The 24,095-nt window shown below is 35.5% G+C and overlaps 1 protein-coding gene across 7 annotated transcripts in view; it reads left to right on the top strand.

Moving 5' to 3' along the window:
- The first annotated feature begins 638 nt into the window (after window positions 1–638).
- Window positions 639–24,095, top strand: part of LOC107981899 — a 58,727-nt gene continuing 35,270 nt past the window's right edge. For 2 of the 7 annotated variants that reach the window (XM_031930048.2, XM_031930045.1), the window contains exon 1: window positions 1,427–1,527. The gene's annotated coding sequence lies outside the window, so the exon portion shown is untranslated. Of the gene's footprint in view, window positions 901–1,328; window positions 1,528–1,957; window positions 2,029–24,095 lie in introns of those variants that run through there. The other 5 variants (XM_032602013.1, XM_032602012.1, XM_032602014.1 and 2 more) reach the window with 5 other exon arrangements.

The raw sequence follows: 24,095 nt of genomic DNA, 5'->3' as shown, positions 1-24,095 counted from the left end.
AGCGTTAGCTAGCAGAGGTGAAAAACCGTGAGAAAATTTAAGTGTTTCACGGCCAGTCGTTATTATAATTGGCCAAGCAATCGTGAAATATTTGTGAACGTTTTTACCAGGGTAGCATTTTTTGAAAAAAGACCTTAAAAAATTCGAAATAAACCCTACTAAAAATCCTTTAAGGAAAAATTTCGGAAACACGATTTTGGAAAGATGGTTAAACAATTTTCATTTGCATTTATACTCATGAATCTTCACCAAATTATATTTACACTATTTTTAAAACGTTAGACAGTGCAGCTTTAAAACCAAGCATTTTCACTATATTCAAAAGATCACCTTTTAGATCACGTACAGAATCGATAAATTGAACTTTCAATTTCTTATGTACTCTACCTTAGAAGAAGAACTAGCGGTCGGCACCCGCAGCTTTGGACTTACTTAACAAACATGTAGATACCAGTAGGTTCCATAGCCTTAGCAATTGCCTTCCAGCTAGCTGTCAGTAAATATTTCTGTCTGGCAGTAAGTGGCAATCTTGGATCTGTAGCTGGCGGCGGCGGCGGACTCTCGCGGCCTGATCTAGCATTTTGAATTTGTGATGTAGTCGAAGAAGCTAGTTTGCCAAGTTTGCAGCCCATCTATGCAACTCTGTGGATATTTCCTCGCGTTTTTTTATTTTTCTCTATTTTTGTTTTTCACTTACTCTCACATTTATTTTATTAAATTAATTTATGATTTCCTCTTTTTTTACTGTGTATTTTATTAGTATCATTGTGCATCATTTATTTATTTTGTAAACTTATAAACTAATATTAATTAAATCCATCAATGTCAAACCCAAAATAAACATAAAATTTGTTATTAAAGTCCTCATATTTTATTACTCTTTTATAAAGCATTTAGGCTGTAAGTAATAGAAAAATAATTTCAATCTTTAAATTTGTAATTTTTCACTTTTAAAACTGATTTGCACATTTGACTCATGTTTATTAACTTAAATGTGTGCGCTCATCTGTACCGTCTTTTTATTTATATTCTCTTTTGCTTTTGCTTTAACTAGACCTATTTTTTGTATTTTTAGATTATTATTTTCCTAAAAAATATAGAAAATGCCGTAAACTCAATGTAGCTAATGGCTCAGAGAGAAGTATTCCAAAAGGAAGACCAATGTTACCGTACAACACCAATTTTTCAACTATTTATGTACCTTTTTTCAATTCTTTCACTGAATTAACACAACAATGCAATGCTTTCGTAATACACCGTAGCATATTGTATCTAAAACTGTGCAAACTAAAGCTGTGCTGATGGCAGCGCTGAATGGTAGACGAGATGATTTTGTCGCTAACGCATGCGTACTAATCCAAAGTATTATTGTACGCGATGTTTTTTTAAAGTTTTTAATAGTCCAAAATAAATTATGAGTCTTATATGTCACTGTTTTGGTTTATGCAACGCATTTTTATACAAAAATATGTCTTGTAGATAATGTAGAAAGTAATTTTAAGGTGATTCATGTGAAATTTAATATAAGTAAGAGCATATTAAACAAATGTACTTTGGATATTTCTCCTTATCGTGTATTACACGCGTGATTCTGTGTGAATATACATATATATTTTATTTACTTATTTCTTTTTTTATTTATACATCACTTTTTAAATATAATCTTGAAAATGTTCAAGATAGATATTTATCTTTGATAATGTTTTTTTTCTTGATATTCGTATAGTTATAAAAAAATCCTTTAATTTCATATTCAATAATTGTGTTAGGTTCGATGAAATTATATTATCGCGTTAGATAGTAAAGCTTTTACAAGGAATGTTAGTAGTCACTTATTTCTGAATTAAGTAGGCAAGTATAGTAAAAAACTCAATTCGTATGATTTAATTTTGTTCGATTAACAATATCTATGATTATATAATTAAATATGCCTTTTTTAATTACGTTATATAGGTAGCTAAAGAATATATAAAAACTGCACAGAAAAACAGCATAATATTTTATGCCTCTTTTTAATTTGCATTTTCGGTAAGTAATGCGCATTTCATAAACAATTTGAAACTCCGTTGTCTCCGCTTACACCAACCACCTTGATGATTTGTTTGATAAGGGGTTAACTAATTTAACATGTTATATTGTGAGCTTTGAATTAAAATTTTAATCATTTTTTTAATGATTTGCTATTTTTATTTTAAACAAGATAACGAAGGCTTTTATTATTCAAATGATCGTGGTTTTAATCAAACTTTTTGTTCTGCTAATTTTAATTAATAAATTGTACTTTCACTCTCTGCAACTCGAAGATACACGGTTAAATAAATATATTAATTAATAGGTGTACACATAATTTTTCAACAATAACTAAAAATAAAATCCATCTCACATAAAAATAACAATTATAGATCTCGTCGTTAATACGTGGTATAACGTAATACTTTTCTTCGCCGAACAGCAAAAAAAGGAGAAAGAAGCGATCTTTTTCCTAGGGCTATTCAGTTCAGAACTTACGCGAGCTCGATTTTCGCAGGACAATATACAGTTATTTTAGAAAACAGCTACCTCAGAGTTTTAATTAAAAACCCATCTGTCCCAGAATTTTCTTCGAAAAGCAGTTAACTTAGAGTAATATTGCATTTTACGCACACTATATTGAAGAAACATATTTCTAATTTAATGGCGAACCCTACAAACAACTTTTTGGAATACTAGGTTCTTTGATCTCAGAATAGTTTGCAGGCATTATTATGGATAATCTTGAAACATATTGCTATCAAAATTATCTTTACAACTAATTTTCTTTTATCGATATGTCAATGAAATTATCACCCGACTGATAATAGAGCCGCGTTGATTATTAAAAGTATATAAAGTATATTAGGACATTAAAATTACCCTGCAAAACTAATGGTTATCGAAACAATTAAGTAACATGGCGTCCCTGTTGAAAATAAATACGTATTTTTATTACGTAATTTTTGTATAATATTTTTGTATTAAAATTATTCACCTCAGCATGTACCAATTTAAGACTGCAGTTAGATACAAACGTATGTGATAAAGTTATATAATAAAAATATAGGTCAAATTTACATATCGATTTTAAGCACTGTTAAATTAAACAATTAAAAAGTCTTAATAATTTTAATTTTTTATACATCTGGTGCGCATTAATCGAAGTACCATGCGGATAGTAACACCAAAAATAGGTCATATGTCTATGTTATTTGTCATATTGATATAAATTATTTAACCAAATTAAAGTAATACATCAAATAATGTAGACATATGACCTATTTTTGGTGTTACTCTCCGCATGGTACTTCGATTAATGAGCACTATATGTATACAAAGTTAAATTTATTAAGACTTTTTAATTGTATAATTTAACAGTGCTTAAAATCGATATGTAATTTTCACATGTATTTAAATTATGCACCTTTATCACATACTTTTGTATGCAACTGCAGCCCCAAATTAGTACATGCAGATATACATAATTTTATTGTACAAAAATCACATACCAAAAATACGTAATAAAAAAAAACGCATTTATTTTCTACAGAGAACTCGGTCTATCTATACTTGACATTCTTATGCCATAAAATGTGTACGTTTTATCAATTCACCCTAGTAAAAATAATTTTATAGCACTGTGTGGCATAAATCCGCATCTATATCACGCCTATCCGTGGCATAAATAGTTCATTATTGCACCGTGCTGATCGCCCTCGCTCCGCTCGGGCGCTAACTGCACGGTACAAAAATGGACTGTTTAGGCCACGGATAGACGTGACAGCAGATTTATGCTAGTCAGTGCTATAAAATAGCGTACGATACTCGTGGCATAAATAGTCCGATACGGCACGGCGTTTAGCTCCGTGCCGTAATAGACTATTGATGACACTTGTATCGTAATATACTATATTGTAGGTAACAATTATAAAAATGTGACAAATGTGTGAAAAAATGTAATGGAAGTAGGTAAAATGCGTAACTTTCTGTCGTAGTTAGGAAATAGCAAGCTAATGTGTTGTTTATCGCAGTTTTATCACACTATCTAACACTTTAGTCCCACACACATTACATTTATATCATTATATATTATTATATAACATTATGATTAAATTTCATAACAGCTTTATAACAGATGTTTATGGTTTCATCAACCATTTAGCACATTATTTTACACTTTTTACAAGTATTTTTACGTTTTTATAATCCACAGTATGGCACAGTGCGGATTAATTGAAAATAAAAAAGTGACCTCAGGTAGAATTAAACCAAGGTCTCAACTATGCCAGTCATAACGCTCTACCGTTTGAACTAATGGTCTTATGGTTTACTTAGATATATTTCTGACCTATAGCGAGCACCTTGTATGAGTTTTAAATGGAATAAAATATTCTTAAGTCTCACCAACTTAAAATCAATTGTTGATAAATATATACATATATATGATAAATAAATATATATGATATATATGTGTATATATATATATGACATATATGTATATATATATATATATATATATATATATATATATATATATATATACAGGGTGACCCAATTTAAACGGGCACCGCTCATAACTCGTCAGGGACAACCACAATCGAAAAAATGGTAGAGACCAAAGTTGTAGGATATCGAAGGGGCAACCCGATGGTGACCTTGGATTTGACCTTGAACGCGTTTTTCAAGGTCATTTGAAGGTCAACTTTGGATTTTTAAATAGGAACCCCATTCTTTTATTACGGGAATGGAAAGAGCGGTAAATTTTACGTTCAGAATGGTATGTTCGGTTGCGGCACTGAAGGTCATCTCAATGTCCTGCAGCCAGAATGAAACCCCGCCTACGTAATTCCTCTAGCAACGCCAAATTAAAAAAATTGGTAGAGACCAAAGTTGTAGGATATCAAAGGGACAACCCGATGGTGACCTTGGATTTGACCTTGAAATGACCTTGTAGGACTGGCTCAAATTCGAGGTCACAATTCTCCCCCCCCCCCCTATACAACAACTTTGGTCTCTACCACTTTTTTTTAATTTGGCGTTGCTAGAGGAATTACGTAGGCGGGGTTTCATTCTGGCTGCAGGACATTGAGATGACCTTCAGTGCCGCAACCGAACATACCATTCTGAACGTAAAATTTACCGCTCTTTCCATTCCCGTAATAAAAGAATGGGGTTCCTATTTAAAAATCCAAAGTTGACCTTCAAATGACCTTGAAAAACGCGTTCAAGGTCAAATCCAAGGTCACCATCGGGTTGCCCCTTCGATATCCTACAACTTTGGTCTCTACCATTTTTTCGATTGTGGCTGTCCCTGACGAGTTATGAGCGGTGCCCGTTTAAATTGGGTCACCCTGTATATATATGACTTGAAGGGTATTTTTTTTAAAGGTGAGCAAATTTTACAAAAAAAAAGTATATTCATGTCTATAGTGAGAAATGTTTCACTGAGGAGCTATGAATTAATTAATTTGTGCTGAAAATCCAAAAATTGCCAAAATTGACATCTTTGGCTCCCTACCATTTTGGTAAAAAGTAATTTAAAAATCTGAAAAAATTCAGGTGCATTGGAAACTGTTTCAAGAACATATTTACCGTGGATTGAAGAAAAAACAATTTTGATCTTTGATATGTGTGTATATACAGGGTGGGCCATTTTAATCAAACCAGTCTAATAACTCCTAAATTAAGCTATGAACAGAAAAATTGTTCAGATGAAAGTTGTCCAGGATCAAGGGGGACATCTTTTTGTGCAATTAGTTTTGACCTTGAACTCAAATTTCAAGGTCATTTGAAGGTCAATTTTTTTTTAAAATAGGAACCCCTATTTTTGATAGCAGATTCGGAAAGAACAGGAAATTTTACGTCCGAAACGTCCGAAAGTCAACTTCCTCTAAAAGCTCTGGCAGTCGATCTCTGAGCAATGCCAAATAGCTATTCTGGTTAACATTTTGACCGAAAAAATATGGCCCAATCAGGTAACCATTAATGATCCCACACCACACCATTAAACTCCATCGGTTTTGATGGTCAATAGCCCTGTACCAGTGGGGATTTACAGGTGACCAGTAGTGACTATTTAATTGACCATCACTGCAAAATATAGCCTCGTGAAAAACATAACAAATCTGAAAAAATCTGGATCATTTTGTAAAACTCCTAAAGCCCACTGGCAAAAGTTAATACGCATTAGAAAATGGCGTGGCCTCAGCTCATGAACTAATCTTATGTGATAATCGTGATAGTGGAGATTATTGAGAATTCTCAATGCTGTTCTTCGTGGTATACCGATTTCTCTTTCAATTTGTCGACTACTAATTTGTGGATTGAGATGAACAGCTGCTAAGGCGGCTATAACATTAGGATCATTTTCGTTGTATTCGTGGTGTCTGCGTTGACGACGAAGATGCGTTGATCACGAGCTCTTCGAAGTAATCTGAGTAATGTGTCGTGAGTAGGACGCCTTCTTAGAGGAAAGCGTTCAGCGTAGAGTCGCACCGCGGCTCTGGCATTGTTTTGGGTTTCGCCTAAGATCATTATCATATCAACAATTTCATTGGATTGATAATCGCCCATGTTGAAAATTTTGTTTATAATAAGAAAAACTATTTTATTTACATTCACTCATTGAAATTGAAACTAAACCAAAATAAGAAAGTGACAACAAAAAAGGAGGAATTTTCAAACTGTATAATTTTTAAATCAAATTTGTAACTTCTTATTTTCTTACGTTAAGACATTATGATTTAAATTGAAGACAGCTTGAGAACAATCTTCACAATTCATATTAGATTAAAGAAATTCAACTTAAAAAAAAAACATCTAAACTGGAAGTGATGCACTGTGGCAATTACAATTATTAAAATTTTTTTTTAATATTACAAAAGCAAAATGCTGTAATATTTTATCTTAAATAATGTATTTTTTAACATCCTACCTTTATTGTTTAACCATTTTTTACGCTTTTGAAACGTTAAACTTTTACTTGACTCTGCTTCGATCGTGAATGAATTGACAGCATTGATTTTTAACGTTCCATTTCCCACTCCCATTAAGAACTCAGATATTTAAAATTATCATGTTTACTTCAAAATTTACTTTTGACCACTAAAAATTTGTTAACGAATGTTAAACAAGCATCCTAGTGAGAGGCAAGGGGACTAAACAGTAGACAAGCACCCCAGTAAGAGGCAAGGGGACTCACGGTAAAAAAGCACCCCAAAGGGAACATAATCCTAATACGTCCACGTCGTTGTTCCTGGGTAGCGCTGAAATTAGGGAATTATTTTGTTTTCAAGGTAAATATTTTCATGGTCATTGTCACATTGGGTTTGAATATTCATCATAAAAGTACATTAACTACGATTATTCTATCAGAAAATGCGATTAAATAGCAATTACAGTATTTCTTAACATTTGACCTTGCAATGACCTTGTGAAGGTCATGAAAAAAATTTTGAAATACCGTTTCAGACGTAAAATTTCCTGTTCTTTCCAAATCTGCTATCAAAAATAGGGGTTCCTATTTAAAAAAAAAATTTGACCTTCAAATGACCTTGAAATTTGAGTTGAAGGTCAAAACTAATTGCACAAAAAGATGACCCCCTTGATCCTGGACAACTTTCATCTGAACAATTTTTCTGTTCATGGCTTAATTTAGGAGTTATTAGACTGGTTTGATTAAAATGGCCCACCCTGTATGTATATATGTCGAAGATCAAAAATTTTTTTTGTGTGTGCGTGTATATATATGGGTGGTTCTCTATGAAGTCAAAGCTATCAATATTTTAATTTTTGCATAAATTGTATATATATATATATATATATATATATATATATATATATATATATATATATATATATATATATATATATATATATGTGTGTGTGTTCTATACGTTGTATCTGACTCCAAAAAAAATTTCAGCGCAATTCCTTTATTTGGCTTCGAGTTCTAGCTGATCAAAGTTGAGGTTTCAAGCAATTTTTGCATTTTTTGACTATTTTCAATGATTTTTAGTTTGTTTTTCAATGTGTGTAAAAGTGTGCCATAGTGTGCTATACTGTTTCACCCCCGATAACATGATGTCGGCCGAATGACGGCACTGAAACTGCACGGAATGGGCCACGCGTGACGTCCAGGTACCCCTGCTCCGGGACACGAAAATGACGGCATTGTGCTGAGCACAATGATAGCACGCGGTGCAAGCATCGTGCCGGCACTTAAATTAAGCGAAAAAACAAAAAAATTAAAACCCTAACGAGGATCGAACCCTGAACCTTTCAGTTAGCAGGCAGGCACTTTACCATTCGACCAAGAACACTTGTTACAAGTCATAGCTAATTGTGTCCTTATTTATTGCGAGCAGCTGTTGATGTTAATAAAGTTGCAAGTTATTGTAATAAACAATCACCAAAATTATTATTAACGCGTTTAACAACATTGATATTCGCCGCTTATTTCGTGTAAGTCGCGAAACTGGCAGGCTGCTATAAATTCGGTAGTCGTGAAAGAATAGCCATAATAATATAATTAATAAAAATTGGCAAGGAACAAAGTCCGGTGGATAAATAATAGCCCAAATTAAAAAAATCAACAGCCTTAAAATATCATACATTGAAAAGCCTTATTTCGTGAATTGTGCGGCTGAAAAATTTCTAAGTTTCGCAGCCAACAAAGGTAGCATTCTGCGGGAATTTCGTTCCGACAGAATGCTGTCATGGCAAGAAGCACTCCCAGCAGGCATTCTGCTAGCACTCTGATAGCGCCAAATGTTAATACATTTTGAACACGGGTCGACGGCACAATGCCGTCAGGTAGCTCCTCAAAATGTCTTCATAATGCTGCCATGAGTGCCAACACGGCGTGACCGCAAAATGCCGACATTATGCCTTCGTTCGTGCCGGTATCATACAGTCGGCACTCATGGACGTCATTCTAACAAAGTTTCGTGCCGTCGCAATGTGAGCACGCGTGCTGACACGCTATGCCGCCAAAATGTCAACATTATGACTTCCCGAATGGCAGGAAAAAATTTTTTTTGAAAATTCCAACGAAAGATGTCTTGGGGACGTCACAATGACGGCACGAGCGGACAGCACGCGTGGCCCCAAAATGCCCGGCACGCGATGTTATCGGGGGATAAGTCCCCAAGACATCTTTCGTTGGAATTTTCAAAAAAAATTTTTTCCTGCCATTCGGGAAGTCATAATGTTGACATTTTGGCGGCACAGCGTGCCAGCACGCGTGCTCACATTGCGACGGCACGAAACTTTGTCAGAATGACGGCCATGTGTGCCGGCTGTATGCCACCGGCACGAACGAAGGCAGAATGTCGGCATTTTGCAGTCACGCCGTGTTGGCACTCATGGCAGCATTATGATGACATTTTGAGGAGCTACATGACGGCATTGTGCTTTTGACCCGTGTTAAAAATTTTTTAGCATTCAGCGCTGTCAGAGTACTGGCAGAATGTCAACTAGAAATTCCAAATTCCCGCAGAATGCCGGCTTTGTTGGCTGCAAAATTTAGAAAATGTTCGGTCGTACAATTCATGAAATAAGGCTTTTCAATGTATTCTATTGTTCAGGCGGTTGATTTTGTTAATTTATTCACCGGACTTTGTCCGTTGTCAATTTTCGCTAATCATATTATTGTGACTACTCTTTTATAACTACCGAATTTATAGCAGCCTGCAGGTTTCGCGCCTATACACGAAATAAGCGGCGAATATCGATGTTGTTATCGCGTTGATAATAATTCTGGTTATTGTTTATTACGATTACTTGCAACTTTATTAATATCAACAGCTACTCGCAGTATATAATCACACAATTGTCCATGACTTGTAACAAGTGTTCGTGGTCGAGTGGTAAAGTGCCAGCCTGCTAACCGAAAGGTTCAGGGTTCGATCTCCGCTCGGGTATAATTTTTTTCTTTTTTCTTAATTTAAGTGCCGGCACGATGTTGGCACCGCGTGTGCTGAACACAATGCCGTCATTTCCGTGTCCCGGAGCAGGGGTACCTGGACGTCACGCGTGGCCCATTCCGTGCAGTCTCAGTGCCGTCATTCGGCCGACATCATGTTATCGGGGATCCGAATTTGATTACTGTAGCACACATTGCCACATTTTGGCACACTTTGACACACTTTGGCACATTTTGGTATATAATAGCACACACAATTATTTCCACTAGGGTTGGTATTTATACACATTTTAAAAATGTATTGTACTTTCCGCTATATCTATATCTATGATTTACTGATCTTACTGCTTCTAAAGGTCAGAGCAAAATGAACTGAGATAAACAACAGGAAAGTATTTATATAAGTACAACCTGCGCAGCATTCCGAACGTTTAGTCTGCTTCTTATACTAAAATATTTCGAGTAAAATACTATATCAGAACATTCTAGACAATCTTAACCCTACTGAAAAAATCATGTGATTATCAAATGATAATCACGTAATAATCATGTGATTTTTTTAGTAGGAAAGGTTTATAATATCTACGATTTATCGATCTTACCGCTTCCCAAGGTTAATAGGATTATAAATTTATTTCATATACTCCCACTTGCCTATTTTTAAGTATGAAAAAATTTGCGGTCCTTCGTCGATGGTGTCTCGTAAAAGGTTGTGATGTCCGATAGTTCCACAACTTTTATTAAAAGAAATAATCAAAAATCACGTTTTCTATCCTTCCAACGTTAAGCAACTTTTTTATGTTGTTACCTGACTTTTACGACGATGACGTGCTAGTAAGGTATATTTTTGAAAGTCATATATTTTTTCTCTTATTTTATTAATTTATATCTTATCCATTTATTAGAGTGCTGCAGCTGTTTTATGTTATTTTGTATTATGATTTCCAGCGCATGTATTTATTTCAGTATTACAGCCATTCTACAAAATTTTTATTATATTCGATTTGAAGTTATTAATTTTATTATTCTATCTATTATTGTAATATTTGTTTGAATACAATATTTTTTGTATTTTTTTTTAATTTATCCCCTTCTATTTTTGCATGATTCAATAACAAAATTTTTAATTTATTTCGACTCCTAGCTATTGATAGAGCAACGTATAATTAGCCGTGGCTAAAACCTGATGTTGGTGCAACTTGTTTGGATGATTGTTCTTGTAATTTATTCATTATCAGGGAAAATCCTAAACGTAGGAAAAATTGTTTTCAACGCATATTAAACGGTATTTCTTCTTTAGATGGCGATAGAGTCATTTGTGGTATTAATACTATTTTTTTTTGTATTGTTCCTATTCAATATTTCAGCCTAAATTGAATATTTGATTAGTTTTCTTATTAATCATTTAAATTTAAGTTTCTTATAAGAATTACAATGGCACCGACTTTTAACTGTAATTTATGTGGTGAAAGACCATTAGGAGTAATTAAATTAAGAAATTATGTTAGTAACATAACATCAAGATTTGCCCTATTATCATCTTCTGCAGTATCAATGCTTAGATATTCAACAGTCGGCCCTTCCATAATATCCAGAATTTTATTATTGCTATCTAAAACATTATTTTTTGTAGAGGCCAATATAACTTTATCTTTCAAACTTTCGTCATTTATTTTTATTTTATCTCCGAATATTTCTTCAATGATATTATTATCTATTATCAATATATCATCAGGGATTTCAAGCAATTCATTCTCTATTTCATACGATTTTGAACGTTTTACTTCGCCTACATCTAATAGCCATTGTTTAGAATTATTGTCATTATCAGATGCTCAAAGATTTTCATTCAGTGTCATACGTATAAAATTTGACCATAAGTAACTGCATTTAACTGAATTTTCAATAACTTTAATACAACTACTATGTCGGACCGGTAATGTTTGCCTAATTTCTCATGAGACAAGTAAGAATTTACCACCATATATTTTTTTAACATCACATAAATCTTGCACAAGACGGTCGAATTCTTCAAATGCAAATTTTGATGTCATAGATATTTCATCCCGTATTATAATTTTTACTTCTTTTAACATTTAAACATCCTTCGAATTCGATTTTATGTTAGATGTAGTACTTTCTGTTATATTAAGTAGTAATTTAAATGTTGTGTGCACTGTTTTTTAATTGCGTAATAAATTTGCAGCAATCTAAATATTTTTTTCTCTTTGAATTTTAAATTTTTCAACACGACATCAAAAATAATTTTTTGTTCATCTTTTTACGAATCCACTTTAATTTTTAAGTCATTAAACGTTGCAGTTTCGTTGCATGATGTTGTTACATCATCATATTATTTTGTGTGTATGATTATTCCAGGTAAGTTAAAATCATCTAAAGAAAATCCGTTTATTCACGACTGAACAATAATAGCCACTTTATTTCCTGAAAAGCAGGACAAAAGTAGCATTTTATTCCCGCAAATTTACTTTATTCCCGCATTTTGTGGGAATAAAGAGAATTTTATTCCCACAAAATCCAGAAAATTTGCTTTCAAATTAAAAAATTCAGATAATAAAAAAAAAACGTATATTTCCTTTATACTGCCGGTGGCTGACTATAGGCTCGCTTTGCTTAGGCAGTAAACTTTCACCCACGGAAAAATCATCGACTATACTCCCTTGTTACATAATGTACTATTATTTCTGAATTTCTGTCAATTATTTCTGATGCTAAATTTTCACCAACACTTTTTTCACATTTTGGGTGATAAAACAAATGTTTGTATTTTTCATATAAATTTCGTGCAGTATGAAATTGTATTTGAGTCGCTTCTTCTAAACATCTATCACATTCTTCATCCTCATTAACTAGGTGTTTGGCTACAGCAGCCTCATAAAAGGACGGATATGTTATACCATCAATAGTACGTAAATCTTTGAATGAAGTTGCTTCCTTGACATGGAGAAGTAATGTTACGAGTGGACAGTGCAACGAAAAAGTGACGGACCCCGGGCTTAAACCGAGATCCTCTGGCTTGCAAGGCAGACATTCTGTCGTCGATCCACGGCCGCTACCTCATTGCACTCTTCTACTCGCTCTCTCATCTTAAGACACCCGTGACGTGTATCCACACGTGATAGTAATAATCTGATGCAATATCTTTGACGATGTTTTGGATTTACTAAATACATTCTGCTCAATATAGGTTAATGGATTATTTGCTTCTATGCCATGCTTTTAAATTATTACCAAATATACATAATGTATTGGTATTTTGAAATACAAATAATTTTGTGCTTTAGTATATATTTGATTTAATTTGAAATATGCTGTTAACGTAGTTTCTATATTTTTTTTAGTATTTCTGATTCCTTTTCTTTTTCAAAGTAAACTTCTTGCTCATCTCTATCATGGATAGCTATTCGCTTTATAACATGTAAAATTTGATGTAAAACCCATGCTAATAATCTATGCATTTCTTCTGGGGGTCATAAATACCTTGTGTTAATATACTGCTTAATTTCATCATATTCAGTATTTTCAATCTTTTTATTTTTATTTAAACTGCCACAATTTTCTTCAGAGTTCATTCATGCATTGCATATTTCCATATATGTCGTGTCCTTTATAACGGTATTTAATTAAGTATTCAATACATTGTACAGTTAAACACATTTCTCATTAATATGAAGATTAAATTTTAACAACAAATAAGAGTTATATGGAACAACAAATCGGTTATCAGCAACTTTATTACAATTTCTACGTGATTTCCTTTATAAGTGATTTTTTTGTCATTATATCATTGCATATATGATGGATATCCAGAAAAATTAAAATTTGTCTCTTTATTATAACTCTTTGTAAATTTTTTTGTAAATGTTTTGTATCTTTATTCATAAAAGGAGAAAACATGTTTTTTTCTACAGAAACGTTCTTTAACTTTTTGTTGGAATACTTTAACAACAATATCTGGTCTATTGTCACGGACGAGCCATGGGCTCTCCGGTGGCATCTCCGATGGCGGCTGCTCGCGGCGCATGTAGCGCGGTGTCAGCAGACAGAGCCGCTCGCCATCGACGAGTTGCGTCGACGGCGGAGCGGGCAGATCACCGGCGACTACCAAACCGAGCGGAGCTCCAGTTTGAGGGAATAAAGCATCATAAGCCTACTCCAGCTACTTTCTTCATTCGCTCACAGAGCAGGACCTACCCACCATCTATCCGTGACACTATCAATTGCAGTTTCATACTTTTCTAAATTTTATTAACATTACACCTTTATATAAATCGCAGATCACCGGCGACTACCAAACCGAGCGAAGCTCCAGTTTGAGGGAATAAAGCATCATAAGCCTACTCCAGCTACTTTCTTCATTCGCTCACAGAGCAGGACCTACCCACCATCTATCCGTGACACTATCAATTGCAGTTTCATACTTTTCTAAATTTTATTAACATTACACCTTTCTATAAATCCCTTCTTAAAACATTAAAATTTTTTCTTATAAAATATAATCTTGAACTTTCAACTTTTTCAAATGCATCAATTATTGCCTGTTGAGAAATTTTACACAAGTTTAGATATGGATTAAATTTATTTCTTACAGAAAGTCTATAATTATAAGATTGCAAATTTGAAATATTATTATTACTATATTATTTTTATATTGGGCATCCATCAGTATCCTCCGTTCGGGTAAATAAGTGGGTCATAGGACCAGAGTGTTAACTTATTAGCGGAATACTAATAGGAACTTCATTTCTTAAATATATAACAATGTCACGTTCTGCAAGAGATAAACCATCATTTCCTACAAATACCATCGCAACTTTATTACAAGAAAATTATTACATATCAACAGGGTCACCTCACACCTGCCCGTTTCATTTTGTTTTCTGGTGAACAACTAAATTTTTCTTTTTATATATTAGAACGTGATACAGACACCATATGTATAATAAAAAGGGCATGATAAGTTAAGTAGTAAGTATATTGAGAGTAGTTTCTAATGGATCAACATATAACTTAACCCTAAGTTAAGTAAGCCCTTAATTGAACAGAACAATTTTTTTGCTTTATTATGATTAAATATAATTAACTTGACTTTGTTTGATTGATCTCAGCTCTTTTTTATTTGTAATTTCGTTGCAGAATATATCAACCTCGCCTAACCTTTTACTTTTTTAAAAGTCAATTCTTTTAGAGATTTCAGTCCTTCAAAGTTAATTATTTTGCGAATTCCATATTTGTCCTAAAAATAAAATGTAAGCGCCTTAAGCACCTTTTGACCATGGTTTTTTTGTAACATTTTTATCATTATAATGAAAATACTGATTGTTCTGTCGCAAAATATTAGTATGGTGGCTATAATTGATAATGTATGTTAAAAAACTTAGGATAGGTCTAAATTTTTGATGTCCACGAATATTATTATTAAACTAAGACACCAAAAACTACGAAGCGCGCTACCTAGACTTTGTCATCGGCCACCCTGTACACCTAGACGCCGTCCTCATATGATTTACTTTCCTAAACACCAAAAACTACGCAGCGCACTACCTAGACCTCGTCATCGGCCACTCTGTACACCTAGACGCCGTCCTCATATGATTTACTTTCCTAGATACCAAAAACTACGGAGCGCTCCACCTAGACCTCATTACCGGCCACCTTGTACACCTAGACACCGCACTTGAATGATTTTTATGACCAGACACCAAATACCATGGAGTGCACCACCTAGACGTCGTCATCGGCTACCCTGTACCTCTAGACACCTTCCTTAAATGATTTTTACACTTAGACACAAAATAATCACAGTGTACTCCACCTAGACGTCGTCATGGGCTACCCTGGCTACCGCTACCGCGCCACTTGATATTAAAAAAAATAAATAAATCATATCCGTAGTCTCGCTGGTCAGTATATGTGGGAAAGCAATATGTGCGGCTAAATTCACGGTCTTAACACTAGCCGTGTGCGGCCAACTTCATGGTCTAAACATTTGGGCTGAAGAATCTCAAACGGATTTTAGCATTTTTGTTGAGACATGCTTGTTTATTGTAAAAAAAAGCTGCTTTCTTGGCAATATATCGATTGAAAATCATAGTTAAGCATTCAAATATGATTTTACGCCAAAAAAATTTAGATACAATAATGAAAATATTTGTATTTATTGAATTGAAAATTTGAAAACCCAATATAAAAGTAAATAGTGTCGCGGTCGCCGCAGGCTTTTCAAACTCGCCTTCGTGGTGCTACCGCGCCACTTGATAAACTTGTCTTTTCCACGATGCTTCTTTTTCTTGTTCCATTTTTAATTTATTGCTATTTATTTCTTGCAATTTCTCTGATCTTTGTTGTTCTCTGATTTTGTTTATTGGTGAACAACTGAAATTTTCTTTTTATGTATTAGAACGTCATACAAACACCATAAGTACAATGAAACGGGCATGGCAAGTTACGTAGTAATTATCTTGAGAGTTGTTTCTTGCTTCATTACGATTAGATACAATAAACTTGACTTAGTTTGATTTATCTCAGTTCGTTTCTATCTGTAATGTAATATGCTCACTTTTAGCACCAAAAATTACTTTATAAAAAACACAAACAAAAAGAAACAAACAAAATTTAAATAAAAAGACAAATTAATATTGGAAAGAGAAATGCCCTTCCCCATAGGAATCAAGAGAGATTAGGCGCCTTGACTCCGAGAAGCGATAAGAAACTCGACATCAAAAACCGGAATAAATTATCCGAACTCAAGGCGATGATACAAGTAATATAATTAAAATTATAAAAAACAATAAGATTTTATTAATGTCAATTAAATATTTAGACACTTGCGAATAGAACCGAATCCGCGAACATAAAAATCACGATGTAAAATTTTCAAGCGCGCAGGGGATACGATACGATCCGAATCCGAATCCGAACCCGAATCCGAATCCGTCAACAACAAAAAGGACGCACTCCAAAAGGACTTTATTTAACTAAACACCACGACGAAGCAGCGATGAAAATGACGTTCGCACACCAGTATACGACAAGGACACCAAGAATAGAAGAAAGCAGCAAGAGGAGAAATCGGGAAGACAATAGAAGGAAATACACTTACTCAGATAATAGAGCACGTCAGCACATCGGAAGGCGAGAGAAGACTAGCTGCATTACTAGAAGAGGATAAATTCTTATCGACTAATAATACAATTCTGATTGGTCCACACAACTCCAAAATTCAAACGCCGAGAGGAGAACATCGACGTCTAAGCATCTAATTAGCCAAGTACTTATCCCTCCGGGAAATCGGAAGAAGACGGTTACAAAGAAGCGGGGGATATATAAACTCTGTAGCGCAAGTCGTGGCGGTAATTAATCGTTATAAAATACTTGGACCATGCGGAAGCTCTGCCCGTTTCCGTATCGGTATATTTCGAAAGTAAAAACTTAGCCTGTCAATTTTTATAATTTCTTGGACCATGCGAAAGTTCTGCCTGTTTCCAGATCGGTTCTTGTTGACTACTTATTTGGAATTAAAATCATTAACTGCAAATAGAAAATTACATATTCGTGCAGTATTATAAAGACAGTTTGCTTGCTATAAACTTTTCCATTTGTTTCGCTGCCTTGTGTTTCTGTACTTGACCGCTGACTCTTTACGAAATTCTAACATTCATGCGTGCGCAAGTGTAAGTTGTATTGTGAACAAATCATCAATTGAATCAATTAAAAAACTTTCAATCTAAGACTTGTGTAAGAGTAAATAATTTGGTGACTTCCTACACCTTGCTGCGCTGACCTAATCGCGCTTCTCAAATCATAACTTAGAGGACGAGCAGGAAGTGGAGCGGCTTTGATTCTGGTACATACAAAGGTAAGTGCCAATTAATATTACTATAAGTCAATAACATCTCCCTCTCTTTTTCTGATATTCACTTCTATTTTCGAGTTATTAACATCCGAGTAGTTCCCCTTTCTCATATGTTCAGGACGTTACGGAAAAAGGATGACGTCGTAACATTTTATTAGTCAGCGTATCGGGTTTTGTTGTTTTAAGAGAGTGCTCGGACAGCTGTTTTAGGCTGTTCTGCAGGATCGCGGGGGTAACTAAGCACCGTCCGCGCCCAGATTTCTTACTTATAATCTCCGTCGCTCTCCATGCTCCCATATTTTAAATAAATGCGAAATGTTACTATCCGATGAAGACCACCGAGTCTAGGACATAAAAGTAATTTCGTTGCGAAATATATCAAACTTGCCTAGCCTTTTACTTTTTTAAAAGTTAATTTTTTTTAGAATAATACAAACAATTATAGTTTGCAAATCTAGATACTTTTTTAAAAATTAAAGATATATTTGTCCCCTTAATAAGTTTCAGAATAAAATTTTACAATATTTTGAAAGTGTCAACTAATCTGTAATTAAAAATTTTAATCCGACAAAATGTATTTATGAAATATTTTTTTTTTTTTTACATGGCATTTGGAACTCGAAAGTTCATCGCCTCATCTACGCAAGCCTTCCACGCTGCCCTATCTTGTGTCAACCCCACCCAAGATGCACCTCTCCATATTGGATTCGTATTATCGGGTATTGGATTCGTATTATGCGGGTCAAAATTAATAAAAAAATATATATATTTTCAATACTAGATTATCCTGTAAACTTAGTAAATACCGAAAAATTGGCAAAAACGTCTATTTCTCGAATTTACTGATCAATACTTGCAATTTAAATGAAACTGGAGGGTAATGAAGCACTTTTCGTACCGGATTTATATTTAGCGAGCCAAATACATAGGAATACATGTGTCGGGGTCAGATATTTTTGTTTTATTTGTGTGCCGGTGTTATCTATTATATAATTTTTGCTTAAATGATGAGCAATTGCTCGAAAATAATACAAATAAAATTGTGTATCTTGAATATTTACTTACAATAGTCAAATTAACTGTGGTGCAATAATATTTTTTTCTTTACACACTCATTGTTATCTGTAGCTTTACGTTATTTGAATTTGTTTAGATTTCTTGAACTCTTTAATCGTGTCTATTTCTAGCACATATACTATAGTGCATATTTTTTTCTTTCGTTGTTATGACGCGTACACATGCTCGAAAAACTATAGCAACATTGATTCTAGAATTTCAAAATTTGAAGTGTATGTAACCAACAGTTTCATTTTCTTTCGTAGCAGATTTATAAATGATCCTACATCTATTAGTGTATCCTCATACTATAGCGGATTACATAAATTATTACAACTTTTGACAGTCTGTCAGTAAAATTAGTTCAAACAAATTACGTAGTAGAAGAAGTATTTTTTTCTACTGGTGTTATTATCTTCTTTTATGTATATTTATTAATGGGCAACCTCGCAAGTCAACGATTTACCTCCAGATAAGCCATCCATTATCGAACAGCTCGGAAAAATTGTAGTATTACTATATTATAGTTATTTAAGCTTATAAAATTTAATTATGTGTACATATATTTGTGTTGGTATTCGGCCACTTGCGGCTCTCTGCGCATGCGCGGCGCTTGACGCAGCGCCACTCGGACCCAACCTGCGCGGCGCAGCGCCTCGCGCGATCTCACTCGTTCGCTATCGCTCTCGAGGCTGGTTAGTGCTTTGGTTTTGTTCTTCACTAAATCGTTTCTTTTACAAAGAATAACTTTTGCATTTTTACTAAAGGTAACTCACCCATCCTGACTCCTTTAGGTTATGGGCTGGGTGAGCCCCACTTCCACAGCGCGAGTGTTTTAAAAAAAGTGTTTTTGTGCGACGCGTGCCAAGAGCCGTTCTCGGAAAATCGGTACCTAACAAAGAGCAGTAGGAGGACTCAAGGGTGGTGAGTAATCACACCCGCACTCTTTGTTAGTGGCCGAGAGCTATAGGTGTACTTCGAGTGCCAGTGGTGAGGAGTAGTAGAAGGACTCAAGGGTGGAGAAGAAATTCTCACCCGTACTCTTTGACCGGTAGCCAGAAGCCTGCAACCCCAGAGACCAGGAAGCATAGAGCAACTCAATAAACTCAATAAACTCAATAAGCTTTAATAAACTCGTCAAAGAGTAAGTAATTGTACAGTTTACTAAGTGAAAACGGTTCAGTGAATATCTAGTTGCGCAAACCGGAAAAGTTGTATAATTTTAGAAAAACCGTGTAGAAATAAAAGTGCGCAAGATAGATATCGAAAGTTAAATTAGTCATAAAAAGCTAGATTCAGGACTCAAAGACAGGTGAAACGCGGTCTGTGTGAAAAGTCGCAACAAAAACGCGCGACAAAACCAGCGATTCTTAGAAAGAGCGCGCGAAAACAAAGGGGAGGTGAAAGCCCAAGTTGGCTGCCGTCGTGGCATCATGCGAGTGTGCCGTCCTTCTTTAGCGGCAACCAGTTGCGGAACACGTGTGCCGCGAATAGAGGGCGCGCGCAATATCCGCAAGCGCGAGGAGAACAGCGGCGATAGCTGTCTCTATCGGTGAAGAAAAGGCAGAGTAGGGGAGAACGTGCGCTCGCGAGAGAAGACGAGAGGCGCGCTTGACGCGTATACACATCTCTCTCTTTCTCTCTCTCTCTCTCTCTCTCTCTCTCGCTCGCTTGTGCCTGCGCGGAGTGCAAGCTGTTTACTTGTGCTGGGGCACACAATAGCTCCTTCTCGGTGCGGTGCGCTTGTCAGCTGTAGATACAGCGCATGCTACGAGTATACGCTTCCGAATACAGAGATTTATATGCGAACGCGCTTAAGCATAAGAATACTGTGTTAAGTACACGCATATACAAATAGATAGAAACTTGATACCTTGATTTCAATAGATCACAGAAAATTATATTAGAATTTATTTTGAACAGATCAAATCCTAGATACAAATTTACCCAAATCAGTTACCGCTGAATAGCATAATTACAATGAAGAAACAAATCCTGTGTTGCGTTAAAAATACGGACTGCAGTTCAATAAAATCGTATTTTGTGAGGGCCCCACATAATGCGTAACCAGCTTTAGCTTAATCTATAAGCAAGCAGTAATGAATCAATTATTTTAAAAGTCGACAAGCGACAAGAGTCACTTTTGAGAGTAAGATTTAAACAAGAAATTAAGCCCTAGATCAGTTAATCTTACAAACTAGAAAGCAGAGAGCTTGCGATAAAGACGTATAGTCAGTAATACGATTTATGCTTATAGAGAGAGCTTATTATACTAGAATATAATAATTTAGAAACATAAATTTATCAAATTAGATTATGTATAGATACTTAAATAATTAATTTTTTTTTTTTTACGTGGCATTTGGAAATCGCAAGTTCATCGCCTCATCTACGCAAGCCTTCCACGCTGCCCTATCTTGTATCAACCCCACCCAAGATGCACCTCTCCGATCGACACCCACCCGTCCTATTTCTACTAGATCCGCTTTTACGTTGTCCTCCCATCTACGTCTAGGTCTACCTAGAGGTCGCGTTACCATCGGCCTGCCCTTCATGACACGCGCTGCCGTACGGTCGTCTCCCATTCTCGCTACGTGCCCTGCCCATCCCAATCTGCGCGATTTTATTATTCTGTTAATATTTGGTGACGAGTACATATTGTGTAACTCATCATTGTGTAGTCTCCTCCATTCCCCGGTTTCCTCATCTTCCTTCGGCCCGTATATTTTTCGCAAGACTTTATTTTCAAATACCCTAAAACGGTTGTCCGCCTGCTTAGTGAGAGCCCACGTTTCGCACCCGTACAGAACCACCGGCAGTATTATTGTCCTGTATATTCTTATTTTAACGTTTTTAGACAACAGCCTCGACTTAAGTAAATTACTCACGGCGTAGAAGCAAGCATTACCCGAATGGAGTCTATAATTTATTTCGACATTAATCTCGTTTCTATCATTTATGGTCGTACCCAGATACCTGAATTCGCTAACCTTTTCAAAAGTAAAATTCCCAACTCTGAGATCTTCCTCCCCTCTGCAGATGCCTAGCTTATCCACAATCATGTACTTTGTTTTTGATTCACTCACTTCTAACCCTGTATACTCCACCGCTTTTATGAGGATTTCCACGTTTCTTACTACCGTTTCCCTACAATCCCCCAGTATATCCAAATCATCTGCGTAGCCTAGTATCTGCGTTGTTCCATTAAGCGTTGCGCCCAGCTGACTAACCTGCATTTCTCTAACGGCATACTCTAACGTTAAGTTGAACAGCACCGTAGAGAGCCCATCCACTTGTTTTAAACCATCGCGTATCATGAAGGGTTCTGATACATTACCGCCTACTCGGACCTTTGCCGTGCTTCCGTTCAGACATATTTGAATTAATCTCACGAGTTTTTTCGGTACACCGAGAAGTACTAGAATTTGATACATTTTGTTTCGCTTAATAGAGTCGTACGCTTTTTTAAAATCTATAAATAGTTGGTGTATGGTTTCGCAAAATTCCCACTTTTTCGCACAAAAGTTTACATTCCCACTTTTGAAATACCCCTATAGTTATTGCAGTCTGTCTTATCCCCCTTTTTAAAAATCGGTATAATAATAGATTCCTTCCAATTTTCGGGTATTGTTTCATTTTTCCAGATGGCACATACTAGTTTATAGATTTTGAAAGTGAGCTCGACGCCCCCATATTTGAGTAAATCAGCTGGTATAGAGTTATTTCCCGCGGCTTTGTTGTTTTTTAGTTTTTTAATCGCGGCCTCTACTTCTTGGTAGCTCGGTTCCTCCACGTGGGGTTCAGCAGTGTGAATTTCGTCCCCTAATTCTTCGCCATTTTCGTGCACGTTTAATAATTTATCGAAATAATTTTTCCACAGCGACAGTAATTCGTTGTCATTTGTTACGAGGTCCCCGTTTTCGTCCTTCATCAATTGCGCTCTACTCCTAAAACCCTTTCTGATGGCGTTAATCCCTCTGTACATTTCGCGGGGGTTATTTTCCTTACTGTTAGTTTCTATTCTCCTAATAAGATTCTTTTGATACTCCCGCTTCTTATTTCTGTAGATCGCGCTCGTCTGTTTCCTTACGTTAGAATACTCTTCTACGGTCCTATCGCTTCTATTTTGTAAGCTATCTAATTTAGCCTTTTTGCGCCTTTCAAACCAGAGTTCGCACTCTTCGTCAAACCATGGTTTGCTCTTTGGCTTTTTCTTTTTACCCAGTACTTTGTTCGCGGCCTCTTTTACCGTTTTTTCGATGTCCCCCCATAAGCTATTCGGTTCGTCATTCCCCTCCGGCGATGTGTTTGCTTCTTCAAGTGCCTGAAACCTGTTATTAATTTTTATCTGGTACCTAATTCGCTCTGTTCTATCTCGTAGTTTCTCAATATCGAAGCTTTCTACCTTGTTTGCTCGCTTACTATTTTGATTCGCTAGTATTTATGAAATATACATATTTAAAATGTATATGTACATATACGTTCGTCATCGAAATACAACTGAGCGAGCGTCATTGAGCGAGGCATCTATTACGTTAGTATGGTCATGATATTTAACCGTATGCCTAAAGCTCAACCAATTCGACAAGAGCTGGATATTTTATATCAGAATATGAATCCAGAATTAAAGCTTATTTTCGGTAAAATGGAATTTGAAACTCAACTCAACGAATTCAAAAGCAAGGCTATGAGTGCCGAAAAACGGACGAGGGCTAAATCACGTTACAGGAGCAGCTTACATTCCACTGGAGAAAATCAAAAATAAGAATCAGCTGGCAATAGCGGCTATTTTTCCAGCCGACGTAGAGGAACCACCCCTTCGGTTCAAGACTTGGGCCAGCACCACCCTCCCAAACGCTAAGAAGGACAACAACGGTCGTCAGAACCATAAAGGAGCAAATAAGCCAGGTAAGAGGAAAAACCCCGCGGGAAATCAGCAGGCTAAGTCCAACTCGTCGACGGATGAGAAAAATAAACCTGTCTCCTAGGAGGGTGACAAAGTGTCTGGAAAGTCAAGCAATCCAGCAACCAAAGATAAGAAGGAATTAGTTTACTGGAATTGCAAGTCGCCTGGTTATACGAAAAAGATGTATTCCGATTGTGCAGGAAAACAAACGGGGAACAGTAAACGAGATCCGTACTGACCCCGAGAATGCATCAAAGATCTCGACAAAACAGTGGACTGAACAGTCAAAACCGACTGCAATTGCACACTGTGCAGCTACT

Source organism: Nasonia vitripennis (assembly GCF_009193385.2).
Source record: "Nasonia vitripennis strain AsymCx chromosome 4 unlocalized genomic scaffold, Nvit_psr_1.1 chr4_random0007, whole genome shotgun sequence".
In the NCBI taxonomy this organism is placed as follows: domain Eukaryota; kingdom Metazoa; phylum Arthropoda; class Insecta; order Hymenoptera; family Pteromalidae; genus Nasonia; species Nasonia vitripennis.
This window is presented reverse-complemented; position numbering and strand designations above follow the sequence as displayed.